The 17,748-nt window shown below is 42.1% G+C and overlaps 1 protein-coding gene across 8 annotated transcripts in view; it reads right to left on the reverse strand.

Annotated features, from left to right (window-relative positions):
- The window catches only part of MAPK10 (mitogen-activated protein kinase 10), a 351,274-nt gene that overhangs the window by 121,881 nt on the left and 211,645 nt on the right, over positions 1–17,748 (reverse strand). The gene's annotated exons all lie outside the window — the stretch shown is intronic.

The following is a 17,748-nucleotide window of genomic DNA, read 5'->3' on the forward strand; positions in this document are numbered from 1 at the left end:
ATTTATTAAAGTGGGGTAATGTAGGTATCCCACCTAAGATCACATGTACAAGATGAGTGTTAGCCTAACTCGCGGATTTGGGTGAGAACAGCCATTTTTCAAACGTTCATGGTGAGGTCCCATCTCTCCCCAATTGGCAAATGTCAGGAAGAAAAATATCATACAAGAAGAGCAAGAAAAAAAGAGACTATGCAAACAGGGCGCACACCCAAAAAATACTATAAAGTTACAAAAGTACAAAAATTTATTGAGAGCAAGACAGAAAACACAATCGAAATAAAAACATGTTAAAATACAACTAACGGCCCAAATAACAATAATGTATAACACAAGGCAAAAATACACCACTCATAAGTTGTTAAGACACCAAGAATACTACACATATATGGGTGAGGTATGACTAAATTCTTATATAGACAAGGTATAACAATAGATAAATATAAATAAACAAATCAAATCTGGGCGTCCCCAGAAAACCAGATAATAAATAAAGTGCCCCTATATAAATAAATAGGCTAATGCTAGCTCTGGGGCCCCAATAAGCCTATTAGAAACAATGAGAGGTGAGTGTAGTACTCCCAAAGCAACAAGTATAGATAGGAACATCTGCTAATAAGGAAGCAGTGCTACCAGAAAGGCAGAAAAAGGAGCCTATTTAGCAATATAGGAGACATATGGGAATACATGCATCCACATGTGCCGATGGAATAAAGGCCTAAAGCACAAAAATAGGCCCAAGAGCCAAGATATATCACCCAGTTAGGTCGTCCAGTGAGTGGCGCCAGCCGTTGGCCGTCAAAAGATCATTAAAAAGGGAAGATAGTCCCGGGACCCAGAAGGTGTGGGGAGAGCCCCACGCGTATCGCTGCTGGACGCAGCTTCGACTTCCCCTTGACCAGCAATTTCACATTTTTACAACACCATTTTTTTAGGGACCACATCTCATTTGAAGTCATTTTTAGGGGTCTATATGATAGAAAATACCCAAGTGTGACACCATTCTAAAAACTGCACCCCTCAAGGTGCTCAAAACCACATTCAAGAGGTTTATTAACCCTTCAGGTGTTTCACAGGAATTTTTGGAATGTTTAAATAAAAATGAACATTTAACTTTTTTTCACAAAAAAATTATTTCAGCTCCAATTTGTTTTATTTTACCAAGGGTAACAGGAGAAAATGGACCCCAAAAGTTGTACAATTTGTCCTGAGTACGCCAATACCCCATATGTGGGGGTAAACCACTGTTTGGGCACATGACAGAGCTCGGAAGAGAAGGAGCGCCATTTGACTTTTCAATGCAAAATTGACTGGAATTGAGATGGGACGCCATGTTGCGTTTGGAGAGCCACTGATGTGCCTAAACATTGAAACCCCACACAAGTGACACGATTTTGGAAAGTAGACCCCCTAAGGAACTTATCCAGATGTGTGGTGAGCACTTTGACCTACCTAGGGCTTCACAGAAGTTTATAATGCAGAGCCGTAAAAATAATAAAAAAAATTTTTTCCCACAAAAATTATTTTTTAGCCCCCAGTTTTGTATTTTCACAAGGGTAACAGGAGAAATTGGACCCCAAAATATGTTGTCCAATTTGTACGCTGATACTCCATATGTGGGGGGGAACCACCGTTTGGGCGCATGGGAGGGCTCGGAAGGGAAGGAGTGCCATTTGGAATGCAGACTTAGATGGAATGGTCTGCAGGCATCACATTGTGTTTGCAGAGCCCCTAATGTACCTAAACATTAGACACCCCCCATAAGTGACACCATTTTGGAAAGTAGACCCCCTAAGGAACTCATCTAGATGTGTTGTGAGAGCTTTGAACCTCCAAGTGTTTCACTAGTTTATAACGCAGAGCCGTGAAAATAAAAAACATTTTTTTTCCCACAAAAATTATTTTTTAGCCCCCAGTTTTGTATTTTCCCAAGGGTAACAGGAGAAATTGGACCCCAAAAGTTGTTGTCCAATTTGTCCTGAGTACGCTGATACCCCATAGGTTGGGGTAAATCCCTGTTTGGGCACACGGGAGAGCTCGGAAGGGAAGAAGCACTGTTTTACTTTTTCAACGCAGAATTGGCTGGAATTGAGATCGGAAGCCATGTCGCGGTTTGAGAGCCCCTGATGTGCCTAAAAAGTGGAAACTCCCAACTATAACTGAAAACCTAATCCAAACACACCCCAACCCCTAATCCCAACTGTAACCCTAACCACACCCCTAACCCTAATCCCAACCCTATTCCCAACCGTAAATGTAGCCCCAACCCTAACCCTAACTTTAGCCCCAACCCTAACTTTAGCCCCAACCCTAACTGTAGCCTTAACCCTAGCCCCAACCCTAACCCTAGCCCTAACCCTAGCCCTAACCGTAGCGGGAAAATGGAAATAAATACATTTTTTTAATTTTTCCCTAACTAAGGGAGTGATGAAGGGGGGTTTGATTTACTTTTAAAGCGGGTTTTTTATGATTGGCAGCTATCACTGAAAGAGGCTTTTTATTGCAAAAAATATTTTTTGCGTTACCACATTTTGAGAGCTATAATTATTCCATATTTGGATCCACAGAGTCATGTGAGGTCTTGATTTTTGCGGGACGGGTTGAAGTTCTTATTGGTAACATTTTCTGGCACGTGACATTTTTTGATCGCCATTTATTCTGATTTTTGTGAGGCAGAATGACCAAAAACCAGCTATTCATGAATTTCTTTTGGGGGAGGCGGTTATACCGTTCCGCGTTTGGTAAAATTGATAAAGCAGTTTTATTCTTCGGGTCAGTACGATTACAGCGATACCTCATTTATATAATTTTTTTATGTTTTTATGTTTTGGCGCTTTTTATACGATAAAAACTATTTTATAGAAAAAATAATTATTTTTGCATCGCTTTATTCTGAGGACTATAACTTTTTTATTTTTTCACTGATGATACTGTATGGCGGCTCGTTTTTTGCGGGACAAGATGACGTTTTCAGCGGTACCATAGTTATTTATATCAGTCTTTTTGATCACGTGTTATTCCACTTTTTGTTTGGCGGTATGAGAATAAAGCGTTGTTTTTTGCCTCGTTTTTTTTTTTTACGGTGTTCACTGAAGGGGTTAACTAGTGATATATTTTTATAGGTGGGGTCGTTACGGACGCAGCGATACTAAATATGTGTAATTTTTTTTTTTTTTTATTTAGATAAAGAAATGTATTTATAGGAAGAATTTGTTTTAAGTTTTTTTGGAATTTTTTTAATTTTTTTTTTACACATGTGAATATTTTTTTTTTACACTATAACATTGCCCCGGGGGGAAGGGGGGCATCATGATATAGTGTTAGATCGCTGACCTGACACTTTGCTGTGCACTGTCAGATCAGCGATCTGACGTGCACTTCTCCCTGCAGGACCCGGATGCCGCGGCCATCTTGGTTCCGGGCCTGCTGTAGGGAGGAGGAGGTAAGAGACCCTCGCAGCAACGCGATCACATCGCGTTGCTCCGGGGGTCTTAGGGAAGGCCGCAGGGAGCCCCCTCCCTGTGCGATGCTTCCCTATACCGCTAGCACACTGCGGTCATGTTTGATCGCGGTGTGCCGGGGGTTAATGTGCCGGGGGCGGGTCCGTGCCTGCTCCTGGCACATAGTGCCGGATGTCAGCTGCGATAGTCAGCTGACACCCGGCCGTGCTCCCGCCGTGAGTGCGGCCGATCGCGTATGACGTACTATCCCGTCAGTGGTCATACGGGCCCACCCCACCTTGACGGGATAGTACGTCATATGTCAGAAAGGGGTTAATATAAAACAATAAAAAGATAGAACCTTATCTGATTACATATTCCCTTGAAATTCATACCTATGAAATTGCTTAGTACATGTTTATGCATATCTGAGAAAGGGAGCATTTAACCCCTTAGTGACAGAGCCAATTTGGTACTTAATGACCGAGCCAATTTTTGCAATTCTGACCACTGTCACTTTATGAGGTTATAACTCTGGAACGCTTCAACGGATCCCGCTAATTCTGAGAATGTTTTTTCGTGACATATTGTTCTTCATCTTAGTGGTAACATTTCTTTGATATTACTTGCGATTATTTATGAAAAAACGGAAATATGGCGAAAATTTTTAAAATTTTGCAATTTTCAAACTTTGTATTTTTATGCCCTTAAATCAGAGAGAGATATGTCACAAAAATAGTTAATAAATAACATTTCCCACATGTCTACTTTACATCAGCACAATTTTGGAAACAACATTTTTTTTTGTTAGGGAGTTATAAGGGTTAAAAGTTGACCAGCAATTTCTCATTTTTACAACACCTTTTTTTTTAGAGACCACATCACATTTGAAGTCATTTTGAGGGGTCTATATGATAGAAAATAACGAAGTGTGACACCATTCTAAAAACTACACCCCTCAAGGTTCTCAAAACCACATTCAAGAAGTTTATTAACCCTTTATGTGATTCACAGGAACTGAAACAATGTGGAAGGAAAAAATGAACATTTAACTTTTTTTTGCAAACATTTTAATTCAGAACCATTTTTTTTATTTTCACAAGTGTAAAAACAGAAATGTAACCATAAATTTTGTTATGCAATTTCTCCTGAATACGCCAATACACAAAAAAGATATTGTAGCCCCCAAGTTTTTATTTTCACAAGGGTAACAGGAGAAATTGGACCGCAAAAGTTGTTGTCCAATTTATCCCGAGTACACTGATGTGCCATATGTGGGGGTAAACCACTGTTTGGGCGCACGGCAGAGCTCGGAAGGGAAGGAGCGCTGTTTTGGAATGCAGACTTTGATAGAATGGTCTGTGGGCGTTATGTTGCGTTTGCAGAGCCCCTGATGTACCTAAACAGCAGTAACCCCCCACAAGTGACCCCATTTTGGAAACTAGACCCCCCAAGGAACTTATCTAGATGTGTGGTGAGAACTTTGAATGCCCAAGTGCTTCACAGAAGTTTAGAATGCAGAGTCGTGAAAATAAAAAAATATTTTTTTTTCCACAAAAAAGATTTTGTAGCCCCTAAGTTTTTATTTTCACAAGGGTAAGAGGAGAAATTGGACCCCAAAAGTTGTTGTCCAATTTATCCAGAGTACGCTGATGCCCCATATGTGGGGGTAACCCACTGTTTGGGCGCACGGCAGAGCTCAGAAGGGAGGGAGCACCATTTGACTTTTTGAGCGCAAAATTGGCTGTCGTGTTTGGAGACCCCCTGATGTAACTAAACAGTGGAAACCCACCAATTCTAGCTCCAACCCTAACCCCAACACACCCCTAACCCTAATCCCAACGCGTTCCATAATCCTAATCACTAACCCTAACAATAATCACAACCCTTACCCCAAAACAATCCTAATGTCAACTCTAACCATAACCCTAATCAAAACCCTAAATCCAACACACCCCTAATCCTAATCTCAACCCTAACCTCAAACCTAACCCTAATCCCAATACACCCCTAAACACAACCCTAACCTTAATCCTAATCCCAAACCTAACCCTAATCCCAAGCGTAACCCTAATGCCAACCCTAACCTTAATACCAACTCTAATCCAAACCCTAACCCCAAATCTAACCCTAACTTTAGCCCCAACCCTAACCCTAGCCCTAAGGCTACTTTCACACTTGCGTCGTTTGGCATCCGTCGCAATCCGTCGTTTTGGACAAAAAACGGATCCTCCAAATGTGCCCGCAGGATGCGTTTTTTGCCCATAGACTTGTATTGCCGACGGATCGTGACGGATGGCCACACGTCGTGTCCGTCGTGCACTGGATCAGTTGTGTTTGGTGGACCGTCGGCACAAAAAAGTTCAATGTAACGTTTTTTTGTACGTCGCGTCCGCCATTTCTGACCGCGCATGCGTGGCCGTAACTCCGCCCCCTCCTCCCCAGGACATAGATTGGGCAGCGGATGCGTTGAAAAACTACATCCGCTGCCCACGTTGTGCACAATTTTCACAACGTGCATCGGTATGTCGGGCTGACGCATTGCGACGGCCCCGTACCGACGTAAGTGTGATAGAACCCTAACCCTGAATTTAGCCCCAAACCTAACCCTAAATTTAGCCCCAACCCTAGCCCTAATCCTAGCCCTAACTCTAACCCTAACCCTAGCCCTAACACTAACCCTAGCCCTAGCCCTAACCCCAGCCCTAACCCTAGCCCTAACCCTAGCCCTAACCCTAGCCCTAACCCTAGCCCTAACCTTAGCTCTAACCCTAGCCCTAACCCTAGCCCTAACCCTAGACCTAACCCTAGCCCTAACCCTAATTTTATCCCCAACTGCTCTTCTCCTGTCGGCCGGCAGATGGCGATAGATGGCGGGCGCACTGAGCATGCGCCCGCCATTTTCTTTTCCCCGGCAGCCAGGAGGAGCAGCAGGAGGATGCAGGGACACCGGTAAGTATGGCAGGGTCCCCAAATCCCCCTATTTCCCTGTCCTCTGATGTGCGATCACATCAGAGGACAGAGAATTACACTTTGATTTTTTTTTTTTGCGGTCGCCGGTAAACAGTTAATTACCGGCGATCGCAAAACAGGGGTCGGTAAAACCGACCCCGATCATGTTCTTTGGGGTCTCGGCTACCCCCGGCATCCGAGACCCCAAAGATTCTCCCTGTGCCGGCCGGCGGGCGCACTGCGCATGCGCCCGACATTTTGAAGATGGTGGCGCCCACCGGGAGCCACGAGGAGCACCGGGGCAGATAGGTGAGTATCGGGGGGCTATCTGGGACCCCTTTTCTCTGTCCTCTGATGTGCGATCACATCGGAGGACAGAGAAATTAAAAAGAGATCACGTTTGGGTTTTTTTGCGATCGCCGGTAAACGGTTAATTACCGGCAATCGCAAATGCGGAGTCGGTAAAAAAAAACCCGAATCATGTTCTCTGGGGTCTCGGCTACCCCCGGCAGCCGAGACCCTGGAGAAAATCCGACTCTGGGGGGCGCTATTTACTTTTTCCACAGCGCCGTTAATTAACGGCGCTGTGGTTTAAGTACCCTTAGTGGCCGCCGTTAAAAGGCGTATCGGCGGTCGCTAAGGGGTTAAATTAAATGGCAGCACAGTGGCTCAGTGGTTAGCATTACAGCGCTGGGGTCCTGGATTCAAATTTCACCGAGGATAACATCTGCAAGGAGTTTGTATGTTTTCCTCATATTTTCGTTGGCTTAATCCGGGTTTCTTCCCACATTTCAAAGACATACTGATAGGGAACTTAGATCGTGAGCCTCATTTGGGACAGTGATGATAATGTCTGTAAATCGCTGTGGAATATGATAGCGCTATATAAGCGAAGCAAAATAAGTACATTGCTATTATTCCTATGTTCAAAATGTAAATTCTAAATTATTGACAACAAAAGAAAACACATCATAACTAGTGAACATCGTTGGCTCCCTTCTTATTTGGCAAGCTACAGCGTTTACCGAGGAAGCTGCATCGGGAACCCGGATACCTGGAGCGCTCCTGATAATCTGCTGTCCGGTGCCGCAGCTGCAAGTGTCGCGGCTGTGTGACAACACATGCATGAGGAGCCTGTGTGTTGTGACTGTCACACAGCCGTGACACACGCAGCTACGGCGGCAAACAGCTGCTTGTCGGAGCGCTCCAGGTATCCGGGTTCCCGATGCAGCTTCCTCGGTAAGCGTTGTAGCTTGCTGAATATTCACTCATCTCTAACCACACCATCAAACTGCATTGTAACGGTAGATTATCAATTGTTGGTGAGACCTCTGCTTTATGGGTTCTCATAGTAACAGTGCACATCCCAACATGTGTCCTATTCATTGCTCAATGCCGGCAAGCTTAACCTTCACTGTTGTTTTTCCCAGATTATCGCAAGGCCGTCACTGTTTAGAAACATCTACTGTGCTGGAACACTAAGTTGCTGGAACAAGTCGAGTACAGTCCACGGCAGGCTACAATATAACTAACTAATGGAGTGTTCATGACACTGTGAGCCTTGGCTGGATAAGTGTTTGGCGAGCTACAGACGCTGCACTGTGGAGACGGAAATTCCTTATATGCTATGGTAATAAGTGCTGCACTGCACCACTGCTACACTGTTTTGCTACAGCTCTGAGAAAATGATCTTTTACAAATCTTCCACCTATAGTCAGCAATATCACCCCAGCACCCAAAATCGGTTCATTTAATGTTACTAGAAATGATTTTTCAGTTGTTCTTGAAGCTATGAAATTGAGGGACTTTTATATTTCTAACTTTCCGTTCCACAAATTGACATGAGAAGAATAAAGTTTCAACTGTGAAATTGAGTTTATCCACCAAGAGTTTATCCGTCAAGTAATTCTTAACTCTTGCATAGACATGTTTATGTATTTAGAATAAAGGAAAACATTATGGTGGTCATTGAGTTTTTATTTTTCTATGTTGTATAACACATAATGCAACAAAAGGCAGTCCAGAACACGTTCTCTGCATATATTAGGAGGCCAGTTCCTCCATGAGTGGTCGGCATGTCAGTGGTTGTTTCATGAGTATTTTGCACCTATGCCGCCTCAACCTTTATCATTGAGGCCTGCTTCATCCTTTGTAGAGCATTAGTATGGTAACAGATATTGGTAAAAACTGCTGCCTCTTTTTCTGTGATAGTTTTAGAATTTTATGTCCTTTTCGTTGAGTGTTATGTCCCCCTGTGTGGAACATAATACTGTCCAAGGGGGTTATGTTGGGACATCATTCTACATAAGGGATGTGTGGAGGACAAAGTACTGTACAAGAGGGTGGTGTGAGGGAGATTTTTCTGCATGGGAGCTGTGTTGGGACATAATACTGTGCAAGGAGGCTGTGTGGGGACATCCTTCTGCATGGGGGCTGTGTTGGACATAATACCGTGCAAAAGGGCTCAGTGGGGACAAAATACTGTGCAAGGAAGCTGTGTGAGGACATCTTTCTACATGGGGGCTGTGTGGAGACATAATACTGAGTAAAGGGGCTACATGGGGACAAATTTCTGAATGAGGGCCGTCTGGGAGCATAATACTATGCAAGGCAATGGGACATATTTCTGCATGGGGCTATCTAGGAACATAATATTGTGTATGAGGGCTGTGTGGGGATATTCTGATGGGGAGCTGTGTGGGGATAAAATACTGTTCAAAGGAGCGGCGTGATGACTTCTTTCTGCATGGGGGCTGTGTGAAGACATAATACTGTGTAAAGGGGCTACATGGGGACACATTTCTGCATGGGGCTGTCTGGGAACATAACACTATGTAACGCAATAGGACATATTTCTGCATGGGGGCTGTCTGAGAACATAATACTGTATAAAAGGGCTAAGTGGGGATATCATTCTGCATGGGGAACTGTGTGGGGACATAATACTGTGTAGTGAGGCTTTCTGGGGACATCATACTGTTGGAGGGGCTGTGAAGGGACATCATGCTGGGGACTGTGGTGCATCATATTCCATAAGGAATTGGTTAACAGGAAAAAAAGAGTTGTCATAAATGGTACGTTCTCTAAATGGGATATAGTCAGCAGTGGGGTACCGCACTAGGACAGATTCTTTTTAAATTCTTTATTAATGACCTTGTGGATGGAATTTGGAGTAAAGTGTCAGTTTTTGCTGACGATACCAAACTATGTAGGATATTAAAATCTGACCTTGACATAATATTGCAAAACAATCTGCGCAATATGACTGAATGGGCAAACACTTGGCAAATGGGGTTTAATATAGATAAATGCAAATTAATGCACTTAGGATGGAGTAATCCTATTGTTGCAGATACTGTATATTAAATGGGAGTATACTCGGGACTACAGAACAGGAGAAGCACTTGGGTATTCTGGTTACAAGTAAGTTGAGCAGCAGAACTCAATGTCAAGCAGTAGCAGCAAAAATCAAACAAGATTTTAGGATGTATAAAAAATTAGATAAAATCCTGCAATCCCAAAGTATTATTACCCCTTTATACATCACTTTTGAGGCCACATCTAGAATATGGGATCCAGTTTTGGGCCCCACATTTTAAAAAGGATATTCAGAAGATAGAATCAGTTCAAAGGCAAGCAACTTATTATTACAAAAGATGGAAGGCCTCTCGTATGATGAAAGGTTAGTAAAGCTGGGTTTGTTAAGCAAAGAAAAAAAAAGACGCCTCAGAGAAGATCTCATTAACATGTATAAATATATGTGTAGTCAGTACAAAATACTGGCACATTACTTATTACTTCTAAAGTAATATACAACCCCTGGCAAAAATTATGGAATCACCGGCCTTGGAGGATGTTCATTCAGTTGTTTAATTTTGTAGAAAGAAAGCAGATCAGAGACATGGCGCAAAACTAAAGTCATTTCAAATGGCAACTTTCTGGCTTTAAGAAACACTAAAAGAAATCAAGAACAAAAAATGTGGTAGTCAGTAATAGTTATTTTTTCTAACCAAGCATAGGGGAAAAATTATGGAGTCACTCAATTCTGAGGAAAAAATTATGGAATCACCCTGTAAATTTTCATACCCAAAAATAACACCTGCATCAAATTAGATCTGCTCGTTAGTCTGCATCTAAAAAGGAGTGATCACACCTTGGAGAGCTGTTGCACCAAGTGGACTGACATGAATCATGGCTCCCACACGAGAGATGTCAAAAGGAGAGGATTATCAAACTCTTAAAAGAGGGTAAATTATCACGCAATGTTGCAAAAGATGTTGGTTGTTCACACTACAACTAAGACCTAATTCAGAGATCAGTTTTTTCACGTACGAGTGCTTTAACTGTTTTTAACAGATAGAACTTGTGCCTATGATAGTTTTTGGGGCTGATCACATGTCTTTGATATTTTGTGGGGTGAGTGGCCTCTGCAAATTGAGAAGTGTCCGACATTGATCTGATTGTCGGATAAAATTCATCCATACAAGTCCTTGGGCTTGTAAAAAAAAATAGGCCAGCACTCAGGTGCCATCCAAGTACTTTCTGGTTTTCACTGGTGTTAGATGTTGGAGAAACTTTTTTTTTCACATCCAAGAAAAACTGATAAAAACGGGACAAACTGATTTCACTCGAATAACCCTGATGAAAATCTAATAAAAATCATTGTTGAAAGTCAGTTCGTTTTACTCATACGTGAAAAAAAATTATTGACTCCTTGAAAAAGCCACGCTGGCGAAACGTACGTTGGAGCTGGGGTCCGGGGGAGCCACGGATCATTGCTAATTGGTATTTATAATCCCTTTTGTATACTTTTCATGCACTTTATTTCAGGCTTTGCATTCAGTCTGTTTATTTAGTTCTTGCACTTTATGAAGACTACTCAGGGATTGTATGTTATTACGCTCTGTGGTCTGTGCTCCCAATAACGCATTTAACTTATTATCTCCCTGTACTATGGTATTTTTGATGTCATCTCTTGTCAGTTTCTCCTTGTCTTTAATATTGTAATCAATAAAATTATTTTAAGTTTCCAAACGTTGGATCCTTTTTATATTTATTATACTTTGTGAGTAGATTGTGAAAAAAATTATGTCTGAATGAGACCTTTCATTCAGACTAGTAAAACAAATGTGGTTTATAATATCATTTCTATATGTATACTAGATTTAAGTTACATTTCTCCTACACAATTATCATTAATCAAGCATTCTTCAGAGTCTGAAGAGGCTGCTGATCACCCGACGAAACGTTAGTTCCTTGGGGGAAATTATCTTTCGGGTTGGACAAAAGATCATCATAGCATATCGTAGTAAGTAGGACCTTTGCTACCAAGAACAATGGCAGCCTATGAACACTGAGTGATCTGTAGCAGATTGTCAGTGCACATCTGAAGTAGGGTCACTCTGAGTAAATAGGTTATTAAACAACCGGCAAACATGTTGCCAGACATTTAGCGTTGAGTATCGCGCAGTGTAAGTGGAACTTTTCTCATGGCTAGAAACCTCCCACCCAGAATACATGTAGATCTGTAAATATGATCGACACCGTCACAATTGGACTTCCTTTACAATCAATGCTCCCTTCTGTCTTCATCATTGCGTGCAACGTAAATGTGTTTTAATCTTCAAGAGTAACAAGACAAGCAATTTATCTAGGAGAAAAGCAGGATCCGTCAAACATCATTAATCACTGCGAATATTATACACCGAGTAAATGTAGCTGAAATAAATTCAATATGGCAAATTCTGAAATACTCTTGATATTTCTACAGCTTTTTTGTGTCGTTTCTTGCTATCCTAAATTTCTATAGCAACACATAAATACAAAGCTGATTGACTGAATGCGGGAATAAAACCATTTAACATAATGCTTAGAGCTGAGATGTCAACAAATGTTTGTAACAGCTAAATGAACCAAGCACACTGCAGGGACGCTAGGCAAGACTCATTTGCATGCGAATACAAATTTATATTCTTGTTGCCAATAGCAATTGGATTAAGTGCTGGAAATGTGACATAACTATTAAAAACTAGAGATATAAAAATCTAATTTGTGTCAAATTTTTAGAAGTTCATTGAACCTATGGAATTCGACCAATTCATTGCTTCACATGAATTGTCTAAAATAGTTGCCACTATATTAAACTATACAGAGGAAGATTGCAACAGCAAGAGAAGGCTCATAGGACCTTGGTCGAGACCAGGTGGACTTCTTAATAATGCCTTGCAGCTATCACATCACATGATATAGAACAGTCAATCAAAAAGGACTATCATAGCCTGTAAAAAAGCCGAGGCAGGGAATTCAGCTGATATTTTGTAAATCTGGATAGTCAGAGGACATTAAAGCTTACAGCTTAGCCATAGATTCATCATTTGCGATTTACTTAAGACATTTTTGTTTAATTGTCTTGTTTTAATAGCTTATCTTTTTAGCTAAAAATAAAATGCTCTTTATTTTTATCTCTAACCAATTTTTGTGAGTTTTCAGCACCAAAAGTCACAAATCCTTTGAAAAGTTGCACCTTTGTCTAATGTGTGCCAAATTGAAAACACCTCATGAAACCTTACTTTAGACGGTGGCTGGAAAGAGATGTGCCCAAATAAATAAGACATTTGCCAAATGTCGCATTTCATGAATCGGTCTAAAACGCTTGAATAAGCAAAGTTGTGGAGTATAAATCAAAGAAGACTTACCCGGCGTCCCGATGTCCGTCCGGCCGTCTTCTCCCTGTGCTCCGCCATCTTGCAAAATGGCGGGCGCATGCGCAGTGCGCCCGCCGAATCTGCCGGCCGGCAGATTCGCTCCAAAGTGCATTTTGATCACTGAGATATAACCTATCTCAGTGATCAAAATAAAAAAATAGTAAATGACACCCCCCCCCCCACTTTGTCACCCCCATTGGTAGGGACAATAAAAAAAATTAAGAATTTTTTTTTTTTCACTAAGGTTAGAATAGGGGTATGGGTAGGGTTAGGGGTAGGGTTAGGGTTAGGGGTAGGGTTAGGGTTAGGGGTAGGGTTAGGGGTAGGGTTAGGGTTAGGGGTAGGGGTAGGGTTAGGGGTAGGGTTAGGGGTAGGGTTAGGGGTAGGGTTAGGGGTAGGGTTAGGGGTAGGGTTAGGGTATTTTCAGCCATTTTAGCCCTAAAAAGCTTCCTAGGAAACACACAGTCTCTGCATAGAAAACTGCATAAAAAAAGGATAAAAAAAACGCATCAAAAAAGGACAAAAAAAGGACCAAAAAAAGGACCTGCGTTTTCTGCCAAGAGCTGCAGTTTTTAAAAAAAACTGTCCTGAAAAAAAAAGGATGGAAATCCTGAACGTGTGAACATACCCTAAGGGGGGGAGATTAGGGCACGGGGGGGGCATCGGAGCACGGGGGGCGGGATCGGAGCACGGGGGGGCAGCCACACTCCGCCCACGCACTTCCGCCCGCTCCCCCGCACTTCCTGCTGCAGCGGTTCTGCACATCAAATCGCAGTAAAACCCGCAGATATATTTTTGATCTGCGGGTTTTACTGCGATTTTGACCTCACAATGGAGGTCTATGGGTGCAGAACCGCTGCGGTTCAGGAAAAAGAAGTGACATGCTCCTTCTTTTTTGCCGCAGCTATTCTGTGCGGCTTTTTAAACGAAATTACGGATCATGTGCACAGCAGTGACTGTTTTCCATAGGGTTACATTGTTATGTACCCTGCATGGAAAACAGCTGCGGAACCGCAGCGGCAAAACCGCTGCGGTTCCGCAGTAAAAAACGCACTGTGTGAACATGGCCTTAAAAAGGACGACTTAAAGGGGTTGTCCAGGTCTGTGATAAAAATCTGCTGTCACTCTATGTGATGGCAGACTTTTAAATCCTCACAGCATACGCACCGCATGCTATCAAGACTCTCTCATGTCAGAAGATTAGCTTATTTTATTGTAAAGCCGTGGTATGAGGGTGCATTATATTATGGGGGTCCATTATACCCCTATGGAGATTCATTATAACATGGGGGATCATTATACCCCTATGGGGGAGCATTATACCCCTTTGGGGGAGCATTATACCCCTATGGAACTGCATTATACCCCTATGGGGGAGCATTATACCCCTACGGAACTGCATTATATCGTATGGGGGAGTATTTTATTATAGGGGTGCATTATACCCCTATGGGGCTGCACTATACCCCTATGGGGGAGCATTATATTATGGGGTTGCATTTTACCCCTGTGGAGCTGCATTATACTCCTATGGAGCTGCATTATACCCCTAAGGGGGAACATTATATTATGGGGGTGCATTATTCCCATATGGGGATTCATTATAATATGGGGGAGCATTATACTCCTATGAGGGAGCATTATACAATGGGGCTGCATTTTACCCCTATGAGAGAGCATTATATTATGGAGGTGCATTATACCCCTATGGGGCTGCATTATACACCTATGGGCGAGCATTATATTATGGGGGAGCATTATATCCCTATGGGGCTGCACTATACTCCTATGGGGGAGCATTATATTATGGGGTTGCATTTTACCCCTGTGGAGCTGCAATATACCCCAATGGGGGAGAATTATATGATGGGGGTGCATTATACCCATATGGGGATTCATTATAATATGGGGGAGCATTATACTCTTATGGGGGAGCATTTATACCATGGGGCTGCATTTTACTCCTATGAGAGAGCATTACATTATGGGGGTGCATTATACCCCTATGGGGCTGCATTATACACCTATGGGGAGCATTATATTATGGGGGAGCATTATATCCCTATGGGAGAGAATTATACCCCTATGGGGGTTCATTATACTATGGGGGAGCATTATACCACAATGGAACTGCATTATACCCATATGGAGGAGAACTTTATTATAGGGGTGCATTATAACCCTATGGGGCTGCATTATACCCCTATGGGGAGCATTATATTATGGGGTTGTATTACACCCCTGTGGAGCTGCATTAAACTCCTATGGAGCTGCATTATACCCTGTGGAGCTGCATTATACTCCTATGGAGCTGCATTATACCCCTATGGGGGAGCATTATATTATGGGGTTGCATTACACCCATATGGAGCTACATTATACCCCTATGGAGCTGCATTATAACTATAGGGGAGCATTAAATTATGGGGGAGCATTATACCGCTATGGGGGAGCATTATACCCTTATGGGGGTTCATTATACTATGGGGGAGCATTATACCCTTATGAGAGAGCATTGCACCCCTATGGGGGTTCATTATACTATGGGGGAGCATTATACCCCTATGGGGAAGCATTATACCCCTATGGGACTGCATTATACCCCTATGGGGGAGCATCATATTATAGGGGTCCATTATACCCCTATGTGGCTGCAGTATACCCCTGTGGGGGAATATTATATTATTGGGATGCATTATTCCCCTATGGGGCTGCATTATACCACTATGGGGGAGCACTATATTATGGGGGTGCATTATTCCCCTATGGGGGAGCATTATATTATGGGAGTTACTGCACCTGGTGAGACAGTCATATGGTCAGCTGCTGAGCTCAGGGCGTATAACAGAAGCTCCCTGTATATAATGAATGTTGTGACCATCTACCACCTGTGGTGTGCACGGAGCTGCCTGCTCATCAATAAGGAAGTCGTGTCCTGTGATACTGTCAGGTATAAGATCCTAGAAAGTCTCAAGGCTGTTTATAAGAAGGATATAAAGAGTAACACAGGTAATGTGACCTGGAGGAACATTCATGTATCGGGATTTGCCAATGTTTTCAAATGCTATCGTGTAAAGTGATGTAACAACACAATATTTATTTCCTTTATTATTTATTGTCTTGTGATTTTAATGTAATATTTCTGTAACATATGGTTGTCAGTTTTTAAATAAAAAGATCATTATATTATGGGGGTGCATTATACCCCTATGGGGCTGCATTATACTACTATATATTACTATGTGGCTGCATTATATTGCTACGGGACTGCATTATACTGCTATACATGGCTATGGGATGCATTATACTAATAATATTGCATGCCCCACTTTTCAGTTTAATTTCTACCAAAATTTAAAATAACCAATAAATTTCGTTCAACTTCACAATTGTGTTCCACTTGTTGTTGATTCTTCACCCAAAATTTACATTTGCTATCTTTATGTTTGAAGCATGATATGTGGGAAAAGGTTGAAAAGTTCCAGGGGGCCGAATACTTTCACAAGACACTGTATATGACTATGGGATGCATTATACTATTATGGATGACTATGGGGCAATATAGAGAGATATGAAGCAGAATGAGAGGCCATGTGGGGTTCAGAATGGGAGGACTCATGGGTTCCAGAATGTGGGATATTATTACTGTATGGGCTAATGAAAGGATATTATTTTTGAGGATACTGTTTTCAGTGTGGGGGAGGAGAGGTCCTGTTACTGTGCAGGGCAACATGGTTGCTTATTTTTCTCATCTGGCGTAGTATAGAGGATGGGGAATGTGCTCTAGATAACTGTGTTATTTTCTGCAGAGACGAGTCCTGGCTGGAAGAAGAAGTGAGGGTGGTCTGAACTGAACGAAGAAAAGCGAAGATGAAGGACTTCAAATAGAGACATCATTGGTGAGTCAGTGTGTTACCTGCACACTTACACTATATACTCGTGTATAATATCACTAGTGATCACGGTATTACCTGTACACTGACACTATATACAGATCTCCTGTGCATAATGTCACTGGAGATCCCAGTATTACCTGTACACTGACACTATATACAAGGCTCCTGTGTATAATGTCACTGGTGATCACAGTATTACCTGTACACTATACACTATATACATAGCTCCTGTGAATGTCACTGGTGATCCCTGTATTACCTATATGCTGACACAATACACAGCACTCCTGTGTATAATGTCACTAGTGATTATGGTACTAACTGTGCACTGACTGACATATATACAGAGCTCCTGTGTATAATGTCACCAGTGATCACTGTATTACCTGTACACGGACACTTTATACTAAGTACACATCTCCTGTGTATAATGGCATTAGTATTTTTTTTTTTTTAATTAATGATCAGTCTTGTAGTATTTGATTGCTATGTGGTGGTAATATGTGGTCCGGTCATGGTGTGGTGGTATTTGTTCCTTGTAAGTGGTATTATTCGGTCGCTATGTGGTGGTAATATGTGGCCCGGTCATGGTGTGGCGGTATTTGTTCCTTGTATGTGGTATTATTGGTCTCCATGTGGTGGTAATATGTTGTCTGGTCATGGTGTGGCGGCATTTATTCCCTGTATGTGGTATTATTCAGTCACTGTGTTGGTATTTGTTCCTTGTAAGTGGTAGTATAGGTCACTCTGTGGTGGTAA

Source organism: Ranitomeya imitator, chromosome 1, assembly GCF_032444005.1.
Source record: "Ranitomeya imitator isolate aRanImi1 chromosome 1, aRanImi1.pri, whole genome shotgun sequence".
In the NCBI taxonomy this organism is placed as follows: Eukaryota; Metazoa; Chordata; class Amphibia; order Anura; family Dendrobatidae; genus Ranitomeya; species Ranitomeya imitator.